The following is a 16,441-nucleotide window of genomic DNA, read 5'->3' as shown; positions in this document are numbered from 1 at the left end:
CCAGGGAGGGGACATCCACAGCCTCCCTGGGCAGCCTGTGCCAGTGTCTGCCCACCCTCACTGTGGAGAATTTCTAGCACCCAGCCTAAGTGCTACAACTCATCCACAGTCAGTGTGACTTTGGCTAGCTCTCTTTTGGGACACTGCCTGTGTGGGTTAGAACAGAGAAAAGCAAGCACTGCCCATTGCCTGGGCAAGGAGGTCTGTCCTATTCCATGTTGTCCTCAAGTTTTGCCTTCCACTCCAGCTGGGGAGAGCCAACAGAATAACTCACACAGGAGCAAACCAAACAGCTCTGAACTGCAGGAGCTACCTGGAGATGAAAAATCATAAACTGTAGTCTAGAGGCAGTGACTTTACCACCACCAAGCAAGCTAAGGCCAGGTTGGATGAGACCTTGAGCAACCTGCTCTAGTGGAAGGTGTCCCTGACCACCACAGGGGAGTTTGAACTTGATGATCTTCAAGGTCCCTTCCAACCCAAGCCATCCTCTGCATCTCCATGCTGAGGTTCACCTGGTGTGAAGGTCAGAGCCTTCGTAGAATGGTTTAGGTTGGAAAGGACCTCAAAGCTCAGCCAGTTCCAATCCCCCTGCCATAGGCAGGGACACTTCATCCAGCCTGGTCCTGAGCACCTCCAGGGAGGTTGTGGAGCACAGAAGCCCCCAACGTGATCAAAGATCACGTTGGGGGCTTCTGTGCTCCACAACCTCCCTGGGCAACCTGTTTCAGCCTTCTCACCCTTCTCTCTCCTTCCACCTCAGTCCCATGCTTTTGAGGCTCATCTTCTCCCCACTTCCACAGCAGACACCCATCTCCCACAGAGACTTCCTTTTTACACTCCTCTGCAGCCTGCTCAGCCTCCCTTGTCATTTCCTGCTCCATACCCTTGGCATTAATCATCTCCTAGCAGGTTCCCCAAGCTGTTCTGAAGCCCTCACACAGGACCATGCATGTTCAGCAGATATCTCCTCCCTAACTCTCTCTGCCACACTCGATGGGAGAAGTGTTCTGAGTGGTGCCAGCTAACTCCTGCTATTTGCAGACATGGGAGATGGGATCCTAAAGCACCAGGGCTTGCCAAGGTAGCTAAATGGGGATACTAGCAAAGGGATATTTCTCCTGCTGTAGAGCTCAGCCCTGCTCTGCAAATAAACTGATGCTAGTAGAAGCACTTCCACTGCCTTGGCAGAAGGGTTTTGTTGATGGGAAATCAGTTTAACCTCTTGCAGAGGGTCAGGGCTGGGCCCGGTGCTGTGGAGCATCTTTGTCAGTGATGTGGACAGAGGAATCAGTGCAGCCTCAGCAAGTCTGCAGATGGGCACCCAGCTGCGTGGCACAGGTGACTTGCTAGAGGGCAGGAATCCATCCAGAGGGAGCTGGGCAGGCTGCAGAGGTGTGCCCAGGCCAACCTCATGGCATTCAACAAGGCCAAGTGGAAGATCCTGCATCTGGGTGGGTGCAATCCCAAGCACAACTCCAGGCTGGGTGGGGAATGGCTGAGAGCAGCCCTGAGGAACAGGCCCTGGGGGTCTGGGCTGAGGAAAAGCTCAACAGGAGCCTGCAGTGGGAGTGCAGCCCAGACACAAGCCTGTGCTGGGCTGCAGCAAGAGCAGTGTGGGCACAGGGCAAGGGAGGGGATTCTGCCCCTTGGCTCTGCTCTCCTCACACCCCACCTGCAGTCCTGGGGGCAGCTCTGCAGCCCCCAGCACAAGCAGGACATGGAAGTGTTGGAGCCAGCCCAAAGGAGGCCACCAAGATGCTGAGAGGGCTGCAGCAGCTCTGCTGTGAGCACAGGCTGAGAGAGTTGGGGCTGTGCAGCCTGGAGAAGAGAAGGCTTGGAGGAGACCTTGGAGTGGCCTTGCAGGATCTGAAGTGGGCTGCAGGAGGGCTGGGGAGGGACCATTGACAAGGTCTGGTAATGAGAGGAGGAGGAGTGGGTTTGGAGTGGCAGAGGGGAGATTGAAAGTGGATGTTAGGAAGAAGTTGTTTGCAGTGAGGGTGGTTGCCCAGGGAGGTTGTGGAGCACAGAAGCACAGATCTTTGATCATGTTGGATGCTTCTATGCTCCCCAACCTCCCTGGAGGTGTTCAGGACCAGGTTGGATGAGACCCTGAGCAACCTGTTCTAGTGGGAGGTGTGCCTATGGCAGGGGGATTGGTACTGGCTGATCCTTGAGGTCCCTTCCAACCTAAACCATCCTCTGGTCACAAACCAGCATCATGCTGGTAAGGCAGCTTTGGCCCAGGACAAGCTTGTTTCTCCTTGGCATCCAACAAAGGACTATGATCAGTGCCTCAGAGAAGAAGTGGCCTCATCTTTACCCCTCAAAGCAACCTGCACTTTTGATCCACTGCAATTCTGATCCTTGCAAGGCTTCTCTGGGCAGAGAGCAACGTTAAACAAATTAGCAAATGACTCTCTCTGCAGGAGCCAGGTCGTATTTCACCATTACAGAAGGAGCCTGAGCTTTGCTTGGGTGAAGATAAATCCACACTCAGTGTCTTTGCTGTCATCCCTGTCTCTACAGCCCCCCTCAGGAGCAGTTGGGTTTGTGCTGTTCCATGCCCCTCTGTTACATCTTAAAGCACTGACAGCAATTACAAACCTCCCCTGGGTTATCTTGGGTACTCTGCTCCCTGAGTGACTGAAGCACACAGATTGAAGATGCTGCTGGAAGCTGGGGAAAGCACTTTGGAGCTGTGCCTGGTTGGGAAAGGGCAAGGAGGAGAAGGGGCTTGCTGGCAAGGGGAGAGCAAAGGGCTGCTGAGGGGACTGGGACACCTCTGGGGAGGAAAGGCTGAGAGACTTGGGGCTGCTTGGTCCCCGAGAGGGGCTCTGATCAGTGCTGATCAATACCTGACAGGTGGGTGGCAGAAGGTTGGGACCAGGTTGTGTTCAGTGGTGTCCAGGCACAGGACAAGGAGTAAGGGGCACAAACTGGGATGTTAGAAGTTCCACCTGAGCTCAGGGAAGAACTTAGACTTAAGGATGACAGAGGAGCATTAAGGTTGGAAAAGATCTATGATCATCAAGTCCAACCTGCAGCCCAACACTGCCATGGCCCCAAGTGCCACAGGTTTCCCTCCAGGGCTGGGGACTCCATCACCTCCCAAGGCAGCCTCTGCCAATCCCTGACCACTCTTGCAGCAAAGACATTTCACCTCATCTCCAACCTAACCCTCCCCTGGCACAACTCCAGGCCATTGCCTCTCCTTCTATCATCTGATATGAGAGAGAAGAGACCAATCCTCACCTCCAACCTCCTTGCAGGGAGCTGTAGAGAGCAATGAGGAGACTCTCCCCTCAGCCTCCTCTTCTCCAGATGGACCCCCCCAGCTCCCTCAGCTGAACCTCTCCAGCCCTGTTCTCCAGACCCTTCCCCAGCCTTGTTGCCCTCCTAAGCTCTTTGTGCTGCTGCACAAGGAGCAGGTTTCAGGAGCTGTCTCCCTGCCCTCTCCATTTCCTGAGAGCTGTGGCTCTTCCCTTGCCCCCTGAGTGAAAAAGGCCAAACCCTCCCCGAGCCTGCCAGGAAAAGAACCTTCACAGCCAAGCAGCAAGGAAAAGCCTCCAGGGATGGAAACTACACAGCACTTTCCTTGGAAGAGTCCTTTCCAGCAGGAGGAGCTGGACTGAGAGCAAGGGAGCTGAGGGAAGGAAGTGCCCCCCTGATTGCAGGGGGAACAGAACACCTGCTTGACACCTTCATTTATACATATATATATTAGGCAGCATCAGACCACTGCATTTGCTGGTTTGCAGGCTGAAGCCATCAAAGCCCTGGCAGGAGAATAGACAGCGAAGGCAAAAGCTTGTGGAGTCCTTCAGAGCCTGGTGCTTAAGACACAGCTTTTTAATGCTATTGATTGCTGACAATCGATATTTTCTTCAATAAGAAAGTCTCATATTACCTCTTTTTCCCAGCCACCCCTCACAATGAACTTGGTCAGAATGAAAAAGCACTTAATGGCTTTCTTCTGAGGCCTGGGGTTGTGAGTTTGGTTATGTTGGGGTTTTCTTTCCCCCTCCCGTGTTCATTGCAGTCTCTTCTTCATTGCCAAGCTCACCTCCCTCAGCCCTGCTGGCTGATACTGTGTGCTTGGGCAGCTCTTCTCCAGCCCAGCAGCCTGCCACCAGGTTACAAGCCCTGTGAGGAGAGGCTAAGGGGGCTGGGCTGTGCAGCCTGCAGCAGAGGAGGCTCAGGGCAGAGCTCATTGCTGTCTGCAGCTCCCTGCAGGGAGGCTGTAGCCAGGTGGGGTTGGGCTCTGCTGCCAGGCAGCCAGCAATAGAACAAGGGGACACAGCCTCAAGCTGTGCCAGGGCAGGTCTAGGCTGGATGTTGTTAGGAAGTTGTTGTCAGAGAGAGTGATTGGCATTGGAATGGGCTGCCCAGGGAGGTGGTGGAGTGGCCATGCCTGGAGGTGTTGAAGCCAAGCCTGGCTGGGGCACTGAGTGCCATGGTCTGGTTGCTTGTCCAGGGCTGGGTGCTAGGTTGGGCTGGCTGAGCTTGGAGCTCTCTGCCAACCTGTTTGATCCTATTCTACAATGTGAGCTAGAGAAGCTCATGTCTTTGGAGTCAGTGCAACTGCAGCTGCATCAACCCATGGCCTCTAAGGGTATTTGATTCTGCCCCTTTGCTCTGCTGAGACCTCACTGCCTCCAGTCCTGCTGTCCCCAGCAGAACAAAGACACAGAGCTGCTGGAGAGATTACAGAGGAGGCCACAAAGATTCTCCAAGGGCTGGAGCAGCTCTGCTGTGAGCACAGGCTGAGGGAGCTGGGGGGTGCAGCCTGCAGGGGAGAAGGCTCCAGGGTGACCTCACTGCTGCTGCCAGTGCCTGAAGGGAGCCTGCAGGAAGGCTGCAGAGAGACTTTGCTGAGGGGGTCTGGAGACAGGTTTGACACTGAGGCAGAGCAGGGTTAGAGTGGAGCTGAGGCAGAAGTTGTTGAATGTGAGGGTGGTGAGAGCCTGGCAGAGGCTGCCCAGGGAGGCTGTGGCTGCCTCCTGCCTGGAGGTGTTCAAGACCAAGCTGGATGAGGCCTTGAGCAGCTGAGTTTAGTTGGGAGTTGTCCCTGGGCATGGTGGGGAGGTTGGAGTAGATGAGCTCTGAGCTCCCTTCCAACCTGAGCCACTCTGTGATGAAAAGCAAAGCTTTGTGCTGCCTCCTCACTCCTGTGCTGTTTCTGTGAACAATTTTGCTTGCAGTGAGCTCCCAAAGAAAGTTTCAAACCCTGCACCTTCTACATTACCTTTTTGCCACCACATTTGAAGCAAATCAGTCTGGAGTCTTACCAATGGCTTGCCAGAAGTAGGGTTGGTCATCTCCTGCTGGCAAGTGCAGTCCTTGGGCATCACAAGGAGGTGGAACTCTGCTTAGAGACAGAAGAGAGGGAGCAGGAGCTGTGATTGCTGCCACTGCAGATTGCCCAAGAGCTGAGCTGACTAATTGCAGGCAAATTGCTTCTGCTGGAGCCATGTTGAGTGATCAGGAGCAACAGTGCTGGAAGAGCAGTGAGTTTAACAGGGGTGGAAGAGCTCTGAGTGCTGCCATGGCAGGACACAGTCCCCTCTCCTCTCCAGTCTGCGTTGGTCAGGCATCGGAACAGGCTGCCTGGGGAAGTGGTGGAGTCCCCATCCCTGGGGGCGTGCAAGAACTGTGTGGCCATGGGGGGGTTGGGTTGATGGCTGGACTGGATGACCTCTGAGGGCTTTCCCAACCCAATCAATTGCTTGGTTTTACATCCCACCTTGCCAAGAGGCTCTGGCAGCGACCTTGCATCGCTTTTCATGGTGCAGTTACTCCACAAGGACCCTTCAGCATGGCTGGAATCCTCTATCTCTCTACATGGCTGGAATCCTCTCAATCTGTATGGCTGGAATCCCCTCTCTCTCTCTCTATGGCTTGGATCCCCTCTCTCTCTCTGGCTGGATTCCTCCCTCTCTCTCTCTGGCTGGAATCCTCTCTCTCTCTCTATATATATATGTATATATATATGACTGGAATCCTCTCTCTCTCTCTGTATGGCTTGGATCCCCTCTCTCTCTCTGGCTGGATTCCTCCCTCTCTCTCTCTGGCTGGAATCCTCTCCCTCTCTATATATATATATGTATATATATATGACTGGAATCCTCTCTCTCTCTCTGTATGGCTTGGATCCCCTCTCTCTCTCTGGCTGGATTCCTCTCTCTTTCTCTCTCTCTGACTGGAATCCTCTCTCTCTCTCTCTCTCTCTCTCTCTCTCTCTCTCTCTATATATATATATATATATATATATATGGTTGGAATCCTCTCTCTCTTTCTCTCTCTGACTGGAATCCTCTCTGTCTCTCTCTATATATATGGTTGGAATCCTCTCTCTCTTTCTCTCTCTGACTGGAATCCTCTCTGTCTCTCTGTGTATGGCTGGAATCCCCTCTCTATCTCTCTCTCTGTATGGCTGGATTCCTCTCTCCCTCTCTCTTTCCTATAAACTAATCTTTCCATTTCCTTGCCTGCACCAGGAGAAGGCATTACACATCTTCCCCAAGCACATGCCTAGGAGCAGCAGTGCTGGACCAACCATCCCAGTGCCTACTTGCCTTCAGACCTGTGATTATTCTGAGCACAGGAGAGAAGTGTAAATAAATACTGTACTAAATATTCATGTTTACAGGTCCATGTAACAATAGTTTATCAAATATTTACCAGCCTACTTACCTGTGCTCCTGTGGCCAGAGCTGTCAAACTACTTAGGCTACAGAGCCTTGCTGTGGGTGATGGAAGTGCATTTGAATGTCTTGGCTGCAGTGGTTGGGAGGCTCAGTTAAACAGCCACTTCCAGCAGCAGCCTGGGAATGCTGCTCCTTAAAAACCACCCTGAAGCCTCTTGATAGAGATGCTGCAACATCACAGAACCATGAGGGCTGGAAAAGACTTCTAAATCCAACCATCAAGCCAAGGCCAACAGGTCCCCAAGTGCCACGGTCATAGGTTTCATAGAATGGTTTAGGTTGGAAGGGACCTCAAGGATCAGTCAGTTCCAACCCCCTGCCATAAGCAGGGACAGCTCCCACTAGAACAGGTTGCTCAAGGTCTCATCTAGCCTGGTCCTGAACACCTCCAGGGAGGTTGTGGAGCACAGAAGCACCCAACGTGATCTTTGATCACGTTGGGTGCTTCTGTGCTCCACAACCTCCCTGGGGAACCTGTTCCAGGGTCTCACCACCCTCAACCTGTGCCAGGGTCTCACCACCCTCAACCTGTGCCAGGGTCTCACCACCCTCACTCTCAAGAACCCTTTCCTAACATCCACTTTCAATCTCCCCTCTGCCACTCCAAACCCATTCCTCCTCCTCCTCCTCTCCTTCCCAGACCTTGTCAATAGTCCCTCCCCAGCCTTCCTGCAGCCCCCTTCAGATCCTGCAAGGCCACTCCAAGGTCTCCTCCAAGCCTTCTCTTCTGCAGGCTGCAGAACCCCAGCTCTTGTAGCCTCTCCTCATAGGGGAGGTTCTTCAGCACTCTGAGCTTCTTTGTGGCCCTTCTGGACCCCCTCCAGGGCTGGGGACTCCATCACCTCCCAAGGCAGCCTCTGCCAATCCCTGACCACTCTTGCAGCAAAGACATTTCTCCTCATCTCCAACCTAACCCTCCCCTGGCACAACTCCAGGCCATTGCCTCTCCTTCTATCACCTGATACGAGAGAGAAGAGACCAATCCTCACCTCCAACCTCCTTGCAGGGAGCTGTAGAGAGCAATGAGGAGACTCTCCCCTCAGCCTCCTCTTCTCCAGATGGAACCCCCCCAGCTCCCTCAGCTGCTCCTCCCCAGCCCTGTTCTCCAGACCCTTCCCCAGCCTTGTTGCCCTCCTAAGCTCTTTGTGCTGCTGCACAAGGAGCAGGTTTCAGGAGCTGTCTCCCTGCCCTCTCCATTTCCTGAGAGCTGTGGCTCTTCCCTTGCCCCCTGAGTGAAAACAGCCAAACCCTTCCCGAGCCTGCCAGGAAAAGAACCTTCACAGCCAAGCAGCAAGGAAAAGCCTCCGGGGGTGGAGACTCCACCACCTCCCTGGGCAGCCTCTGCCCATCCCTGACCACTCTTGCAGCAATGACATTTTTCTTCCTCTCGAACCTAACCCTCCCCTGGCACAACCTCAGGCCATTGCCTCTGGCTCCTCTGGTGGCCTTTTCACACACAACTTGTCTCTGGGTGAGGAATGACCTTGGAGGGGTTGGAGGAGCAAGCGCCGGAGTGGCACGAGGGCAGGTCCTCAATCAGCACAGTCTGAAGGGCAAACATCACTGCCCCTGGCACAGCCCCCGGGCACAGCCTCTCTTACAGAGGGCAGTGGAGCTTCTGGTGATGCTTTAGAGAAGCACAGGGCACAGCCACTGCAAAGAGAAGATTTCCTTACCCCGAGCCCCGGGAAGGCACTTGCAGGGCTGCGACTTCCCTGTCAGGTTGTCTCCTGCCTCCATCCTGAGCTGGGGGCGGGGGAGGCTGTGACAGATGAGTATTTGCTGCAGCTTGCAGAGCAGCACCAGTCCTATATCAGAGCTGTCTGCGCCGGAGAGCAGCCCAGCCCTGCAGCCAGGGGTGGCCCTTGGCAGGGATTTGGGGGTTCTGCCTGAGAAGACATTTTGGACTACTCTGCACATCGAAAATTCCTCTTACAGCCACGCTGCTTTCATGCTGCCAGCCAGCCTTGCTCTCCACTCCAGGGCCTTCTCAAACAGTTTCCTCTACTTCTGGTTGTCTCATAATGAATTAAATGAGATTTCTTGAAGCCCATCTCCCTCTGTGCCTGCCTGCAGGCTCGGGCACCCTTCAGGGCCGGTTACTCCGGACCCAAGGCACAGTGTCAGCTAGCCCAGAATACTTTGTGCTGTAGTTTAGGAGAGGAATCATCTTTGGAGCACCAGCAAAGCAGTAAAAAGCATCTCAGCTGCAGTTCCTGGGCTCGTGGTACTCAGGACTCTTCACAAGTGCTCGGAGATGACCTCGGTGAGCCCTGGGGGACCCTCCCTGTCTCCTGTACAAACAACATTGTCACTGCTAATGTCTCTGCCAGGGAGACTTATCTGCAGGTTTGGGCTTTCTTGCCTTTTTTTTCTTTCCCCCTTTCTCTTCTCCCCCCCCCCCCCCCCCCCTCCCCCAGCATTTTTAGTGCTATGCCTGCTGCATATTAACCACCCCCAGGCTCCCAGTGCAGCTCCAGAGCTCTGCTGCTTCCTTGGTCCTGGCTCCAGTCAGGTTTGGATCTTTTATTCCTTTTTCTTTCCTGCCTTTGTAGCAGTTTCAGTGGAAGGGACCAAGGGCTGGCAGAACTACAGCAGCTGAGCGACCTTCCTCTTCTTCACAGGCAGCTGCCAGCCAGGCTGCAGTGCTGACACATGGGGTGGGAAGCTTTGGTTGCCATTTTACCCTCCTGGTGCCACTTCTGCAGTGCTGATGCCTTCAGACTTGGCTCTGCTCTGCGCTGCACGCACGCAGGGCAGAGAGATGCTGAGTCCTCTCAGGTTTGTCTCTGGGAGTGGAGAACTTGCTGACACAGTCTCCTCTAGCTGCAGTTGGCATGGTGGCTGTGTTTGGATGCCCATCTCTGCAGCAGGATGCTGCTCTCCCTTCTGTCCACCTGCCTGCCTGGACCACAAGGGGCGAGGGAAGGATGCTCTGGGTCGCAGTGAGAGGCAGAGGTTGGTGCGGGGGGAGGTTGCTACCTCCAGCTGGAGTAGAAGAGAGTAAAATACAGAGCAGAGAGGAGACAAAGCATGGTGGGCAGCAGCAGGATAGAAAATGAGGGCTTTGAAAGAGCAGGAGGTGGTTCCTCAAGCACCCGTGGAGGAATTCCCCCAGGGGGGTGTACTGAGAAGTCAAAGAAAGGCAGAGGAAGACTTCTACCAGCAGCTTCTGTAAGAGCAGGGGAAGAGAAGTCAGTCCTGGGCAAGAGAAGGGAGCACAAAGCACAGATTAGATGTGGGCCTGGGTTCTGTGTGTGGATGGGGACCAGAGGCTGCCTTTTGGAGGTGCCACAGAGAAAAAAAAACATCCACACAATCCAACCTGGAGGCAAGGAGAGGCTGGGGGGTGCGGGGTGCACAGGGCACCATGGCACGGCTGAGCAGAGGGCTGGCATGGCTCTGGTGAAGGAAAGCTTCCAGGGGAGGTGTTTTGGGAACACCAAAGTGTAGTTCAATGCCAGGAATGGGAGCTGGCACAGGAAATGTGCCCAAGAGCCTGACTGAGAGCAAGAAGGGGCTAGGGAACTTGTCAAAGAACTTTGGAAGCCAAAGCAACAAAATGCAGTGAAAAGAGAAGACCATTTCAGGAGCTGCTCTGAGAGTGGGAAGTGCTGGAGCCATAACTCTGCTCGTGGGGATGGGCAACAAGAGAGGACCACTTTAGCCTGCCAGATCCCTGGGTGGGTTAGTAGGGAATGGAACCACAGTCCCTCCTTCTCCTGGAAGGTGAGCAGATCTGGAAGGCTGAGCACAGATCCGTTGCCATGGGCTGCTCAGATGCCAGCTGCACCTGGCAGGGCCAAGGGACAGGGGCAGGAGAAGCTCTCCCCTGTGCCGCCGGCACCGCAGCCCTCCCAGCGCTGCTGCTCCTCCGCCTCAGCCGGGATGTGCTGCACTATCCCATCCCAGTCTCGCCTCAAAGAAAGGCCTCCTCTGAGCTGCCCTCAGCCCTCCCCCCAGGCACACTTCAGCTTTCATTGACCGACTGCTAAGATTGTGCCTGACTTCATTGAGAGGCTTTTAAACCCCAGTCTTTGCTATTAGTATTGATTAGCTTTGTCCTCTTAATGGGCTACTGGGGTTTTTTTTTTGGTCTCCTGGCTTGTTGCATCATCAGGTTATATATTGCTCTTCAGGGTTCTCTGGAAGGCTTCACAAATGTGAATACAGTTGGGGAGCAGCTGAGGCGAGAGGTACTCAGCTTCAGGACAACTCTCCCTCCCCAAGCCACCTTCCTCTGCTCAGGAGACCATTTGCAATGACAAAAACATGAACAATCTGGTCATAGAAGAAGGAAAAACAGGGGAAAGAGGAAAAGAGACAAGTGTAAGGTCCTGCACCTGGGTGGGTGCAGTCCTGAGCACAGCTCCAGGCTGGGTGGGGAATGGCTGAGAGCAGCTCTGAGGAACAGCACCTGGGGGTCAGGGGTGAGGAAAAGCTCAACAGGAGCCTGCAGTGGGAGTGCAGCCCAGACACAACCCTGTGCTGGGCTACAGCAAGAGCAGTGTGGGCACAGGGCAAGGGAGGGGATTCTGCCCCTTGGCTCTGCTCTCCTCACACCCCACCTGCAGTCCTGGGGGCAGTTCTGGAGCCACCAACACAAGCAGGACATGGAAGTGTTGGAGCCAGCCCAAAGGAGGCCACCAAGATGCTGAGAGGGCTGCAGCAGCTCTGCTGTGAGCACAGGCTGAGAGAGTTGGGGCTGTGCAGCCTGGAGAAGAGAAGGCTTGGAGGAGACCTTGGAGTGGCCTTCTGGGATCTGAATGGGGCTGCAGGAGGGCTGGGGAGGGACTATTGACAAGGTCTGGGAAGGAGAGGAGGAGGAATGGGTTTGAAGTGGCAGAGGGGAGATTGAAAGTGGATGTTAGGAAGAAGTTGTTTGCAGTGAGGGTGGCGAGACACTGGCACAGGTTGAGGGTGGTGAGAGACTGGCAGAGTTTGCCCAGGGAGGTGTTCAGGACCAGGCTGGATGAGGCCCTGAGCAACCTGTTCTAGTGGGAGGTGTCCCTGCCTATGGCAGGGGGTTGGAACTGGCTGATCCTTGAGGTCCCTTCCAACCTAAACCATTCTATGAAGAGAGAGTGCAAGTTGCCCTGCCACAGGCAGAGTGCAAGCACTGAGCGACTCAGCCAAGGAATCAATTCTGTCCCTGCTGCTGTGAGCTCTCAGCTTAAACATACACAAACAGTAATTAACAGTTTGCACCCTTGCAGAGCATCTCTGCAGATTAACCTCTCCCAGCCAAAGTTCATCCAAATCTAAATGCAGCCATTTCTGGAGGGGGAAAAGAGTGGGAGTTTAATAATGCAGAGCAGCACCCTGCAGCCAGGGACATCATCCAGAAATCAGAATGCAGGGGCAAGGATCAGAGTGAGAGGCCTGGGCTGCTCTGGCTGGAATTGCTTCTCGCAGCCCAGCTAATAACCTGCCTCACAGAGCTCTGCCTCCACTGTTAAAATATTACAAGGAGGTATCAGAAGTACCCTTCAGTTCCCTGCCTCATCTCACAGCCAGCATCTCCCCGAGCGTGCTGCCTCCACTTTAATACCACTGCATTAATCCAATATTGATTTGGAGGAAACAGAGCTTCTGAGACACCCAAACAGTGTTTTGCAGCACGGGAGGCTTCCACTGAGCTCCATCCCCCAGCCAGGGAGCCAGCAGTCCTGTTAGCTTGTGAGAGCAGCAATCAGCCCGTTCCAAGGCTGTGTGGGTGCAGCCCCTCGATGTGATGGGCTCACCCTGCAGGGCTTGTCCTCTGGGAATCAACCCATTGCACAGGTTGGCTTGGGTGTCAGAGGAGCCCTGCAGGCGAGAGAGCTGTCCCAGAAGCAAAAGGGAACTCTGGTTTTGCTGTTGCCAAAAAATGTTTGCTGTGTCTGCTGCTTGTCCCAAGTCATAGAATCACCCAGGCTGGAAGAGAGCTCCAAGCTCAGCCAGCACAACCTAGCACCCAGCCCTGGCCGAGCAACCAGACCATGGCACTAAGTGCCCCAGCCAGGCTTGGCTTCAACACCTCCAGCCACGGCCACTCCACCACCTCCCTGGGCAGCCCATTCCAATGCCAATCACTCTCTCTGCCAGGAACTTCCTAAAATCCAGCCTAGACCTGCCCTGGCACAGCTTGAGACTCTGTCCCCTTGTTCTGTTGCTAGGTGCCTGGCAGCAGAGCCCAACTCCACCTGGCTACAGCCTCTCTTCAGATAGTGAGTTCTGCCCTGAGCCTCCTCTTCTGCAGGCTGCACACCCTCAGCTCCCTCAGCCAAGTCCTCAGTCCCCAGCACAGTTTGGCACCAGTTGGCTGCCCTGCAATGGGGATCAGATATCAGTTCTAGCCCTTTCCCTTGGGCTTTGACATTCAGGTCCCTCCTTCACCTCAGCTCACTGACACTCCCCACAGGGTCTGTTCAGCAGTGCCCATCTCTGTAGGCTGCAAGCACTTGGCAGCCTTGGTCCTCCCACTGCAGTGAAGATGTCCTGTGGCATCTGGAGCTGAAGATGCTGCTCACGTACAGGGAGTTCAGCTCATTAAGGATAGAGAATGCACCTCTGAGGGGGTGTTCACTCATTAGCTGACCCAAACTATGTCTGGATAGGATCCTGCTTCTCTCTTCACAGCATCACAGAATGCCAGGTTAGGAGGGACCCCAAGGTCCCCCCAACCTTTCTAGGCAATTGAAACCATGGAGGGTTGAGCTCTGATCAGATTACTCTGCCTGTTAGCCAGTGAGAAGCAACAGTAAATCTGGAGTCCTGAAGCCTCGTGGATATTTGCCCACCTGAGGTGCAGAATTTTTAAATATAAAGGAGAAGATGGATTCTGAAAGAGGTTTCTCAGCTGGCACAACAAGAGGGAGCACAGAGCAAGCTGAGCAAGAGGGAGCAGATCGCCCGGAGAGCACTGCAAAGCAGCTTGGGCACAAGGGTTCTGCCTTGCAAGTTGGCTGGAGTCATAGAATGGGTGGGAAGAGACCTTAAAGGTCATCCTTCTGCCGTGGGCAGGGACACCCCCCACCAGCCTGGGCTGCTCAAGGTCCTGCCCAGCCTGGTCTTGAACCCCTCCAGGCAGGGGACATCCAGAGCCTCCCTGGGCAGCCTGTGCCAGTGCCTCCCTACCCTCGCTCTCAAGAATTTCTTCCTACCTTTCTGTCTCACTCTGCCCTCTCCCAGCTCCAATCCATCCCCCCTGCTCCTATCACTGCAAACCCCTGGAAAGCAGACATTTCACTCTGCAAATGAAACCCAGGCAGGACGCTGCTGACAGTCTACAGCTCATTTCAATAAATGATGAACCTTCATGTCCCAGGAAACATGAAAGCAGAGAGCTGCATCCTATTACATTCAGGAAAGCAGTGGTGAGGGCTTTTTTCCCCCCTCTCTTTTGTTTAAATGTATTCATTATCAAAGGGATGGTGCCCTTGAGAAGCTGAGGCCTCTGCTTGCACTGCTGTGCAAGGAATTTCAGGTACTTGCTGAAGTTTTTATGAAGGATGATGCAGAGAGCTGGAGCATTGCCTTTCAAGACCCTTCCCCTCCCTCCCCAATCCATCTATTCCATGCTGACACTTCAGCTGTAAAGAGACATCCTTGTCAAGCTCCTTACACATCGCATGTTCAATGAGAGAGCTTCTTCACTGCTCTGCACCAGTTGCAGGAGTTAGAATGTAAAGCAGGGAGGGCTCCAGAGCTCTTGTTTCAGACTCTGGTGGCTCACTGTGTGGAAACTGTGTTGGGTCTGGTGAGAGTTCAGCGTTGCCATCGAGTGCAGGGAACCATTCTGCTGAGAAGAGAAGTCTGGCTGGGTGCTGTGCTTCGGGAGCTGGCACTGTGCTGTGAGCCCCAGGGAGGGTGGGGGGGTGAGGGGCAGTATTCATAGGTTCATGGAATGGTTTGGAAGGGACCTTAGAGGTCATCTAGTTCCAAAGCTGTGCCATGGGCAGGGACACCTCACACTAGAGTGGGCTGAGGATTGCTTGGGATGTAGGTTACCCCCCCCTGCATTCCTTGTTCTTGGTCCCTTTCAGCTGGGACACTACAGAGAGGCATTTTTGTGTTTCTTACAGACCTGCACTAGAAAGGAGAGAAAACCACCTCCAGTGGCTGATTTCTGCAGGTCACTATGAAAAGGAAGATTCACTTCAGCCCTTAGATGCATCCCCACGACTCTTCTTTAACTTTTACACCTCCTGCTTTTACTCTTCTTCCATTTTACTGCCACTTCTCCTAAGCCCTGCCTGTCCTGCGGGCACACTGATTGCCACTCCGTGCAGCAGCTTCGTTTTGAGCTCTGAGATACCCTCACAAATGGTTTAAAAGCAGGAAAAATTCCTTACCTTCCCCCAAAATAACAACAGTTCCACTAACCAGATTTGGTGCTGTCAAGAACTCAGGTGTCCTCTTGCAGTCCACGAGCTGGAGCAGCTAGAAGTGGATGCCTGCACTGGCAGGAAGCCTTCTCCTGGGATGGTGAATTTCAAGGGTAAGTGCTAGCAGAGCTCCATCCTCATCCCGGTTTTCTCCGTGATGATCTCCTCAGCAGCTGTATACAATGATGTGAATTAGCTGAAAAGAGTTGTTAACAAGCAATTAGTTAGTGCAATTAACTGCTCAATTGCTTGGTTAGTGCAACTTAATCATCTCCATGCACCACCAGCTGGAATGTGCCTGCTGGACTTCACCAGCTCTCCACACAGGAAAATCTCAGGGTAACTGCTGGAAAGAGGCTCCAAAGCTGCTGCGGGGCCTGGAGCAGCTCTGTGAGGAGCAAAAGCTGAGAGCCCTGGGGCTGCTGAGCCCGGAGAAGAGCAGACCCAGAGGGGATCTGAGCACTGCTCAGCAAGAGCTAAAGGGTGAGGGGCAAGAGGATGGGGCCAGACACTTTTAAGGACTGCCCAGCCACAGGACAAGGGGCACAAACTGGAACTCAGGAGGTTCCATCTGAACATGAGGAGAAAATTCTTTGGTGTGAGGGTGCTGCAGCCTTGGAACAGACTGCCCAGAGAGGCTGTGGAGTCTCCTTCTCTGGAGGGATGACAAACCTACCTGGACATGGTGCTCCTGGGCAATCTGTGGTGGATGACTCTGTTTTTAGCAGGGGGGTTGGACTGGATGATCTCCAGAGGTCCCTTTCAATCCTCTCCGTGCTGGGTTCTGGGATTCTGCAACACGAGCATCATCTGAACCAGCTCCTTCACCACCAGGAACTGCCAGGACTCCTCAGAGTCACACCTGATGGAGCAGCTCTCTCAGAACCCAGTGTGAGTTCAGCCCCCGTGGAAAGGGAGCAGCACTCCTGGGCACAGCACTGCTCCGTTCTGGAAGCAAAATCTCCTCCTGCCCCCAGAGGAACGAGACCTTTCCCACAGCACTGCTCGGAGCAGCAGTAACTGCACAGCATCTCACACGGGGAGGCTCCTTCAGCAGCTGGGAATCTTTGGAGGTGCCTTAGAAACATGCCCACGCTTGCAGCAGGTGCCACGACTGATTCCAACGAGGAACTTTCCTGCACCTGCTCCACAGAGACTTCCCTGCGAGGCTGAAGGTCACAGCTCCAAGAAGTCCTTGCGTTAAGTGACCTCAGCTGGCGAGGCTGTGGTCCTGGGTAGCGTCTAATGGGTTTCACATGACTCAGGCTTTTCTCCTTTGCCCTTCCCTCTCCTTCACCAGGGTGCAATTTGCTAGTTGGTGGTTATGCAGCAACAGCTGCAAAGGACCATTTTAAGGCAAAT

The 16,441-nt window shown here is 54.0% G+C and overlaps 1 long non-coding RNA gene across 1 annotated transcript; it reads right to left on the bottom strand.

The window, feature by feature from the left end:
* Positions 1–5,287: 5,287 nt before the first annotated feature.
* On the bottom strand, positions 5,288–15,917 carry LOC135190076 (uncharacterized). Its single transcript, XR_010308420.1, has 3 exons — positions 15,756–15,917; positions 15,047–15,275; positions 5,288–5,368 (listed from the first exon to the last, which is right to left on the bottom strand). It is a non-coding gene; the product is annotated as an uncharacterized LOC135190076 (long non-coding RNA).
* Positions 15,918–16,441: the final 524 nt, after the last annotated feature.

The sequence above is a fragment of the Pogoniulus pusillus genome, chromosome 35 (assembly GCF_015220805.1).
Source record: "Pogoniulus pusillus isolate bPogPus1 chromosome 35, bPogPus1.pri, whole genome shotgun sequence".
NCBI classification, from domain to species: Eukaryota; Metazoa; Chordata; class Aves; order Piciformes; family Lybiidae; genus Pogoniulus; species Pogoniulus pusillus.
Note: the sequence above shows the minus strand (reverse complement) of the source record. Positions and strands in the feature narration are given on the sequence as shown.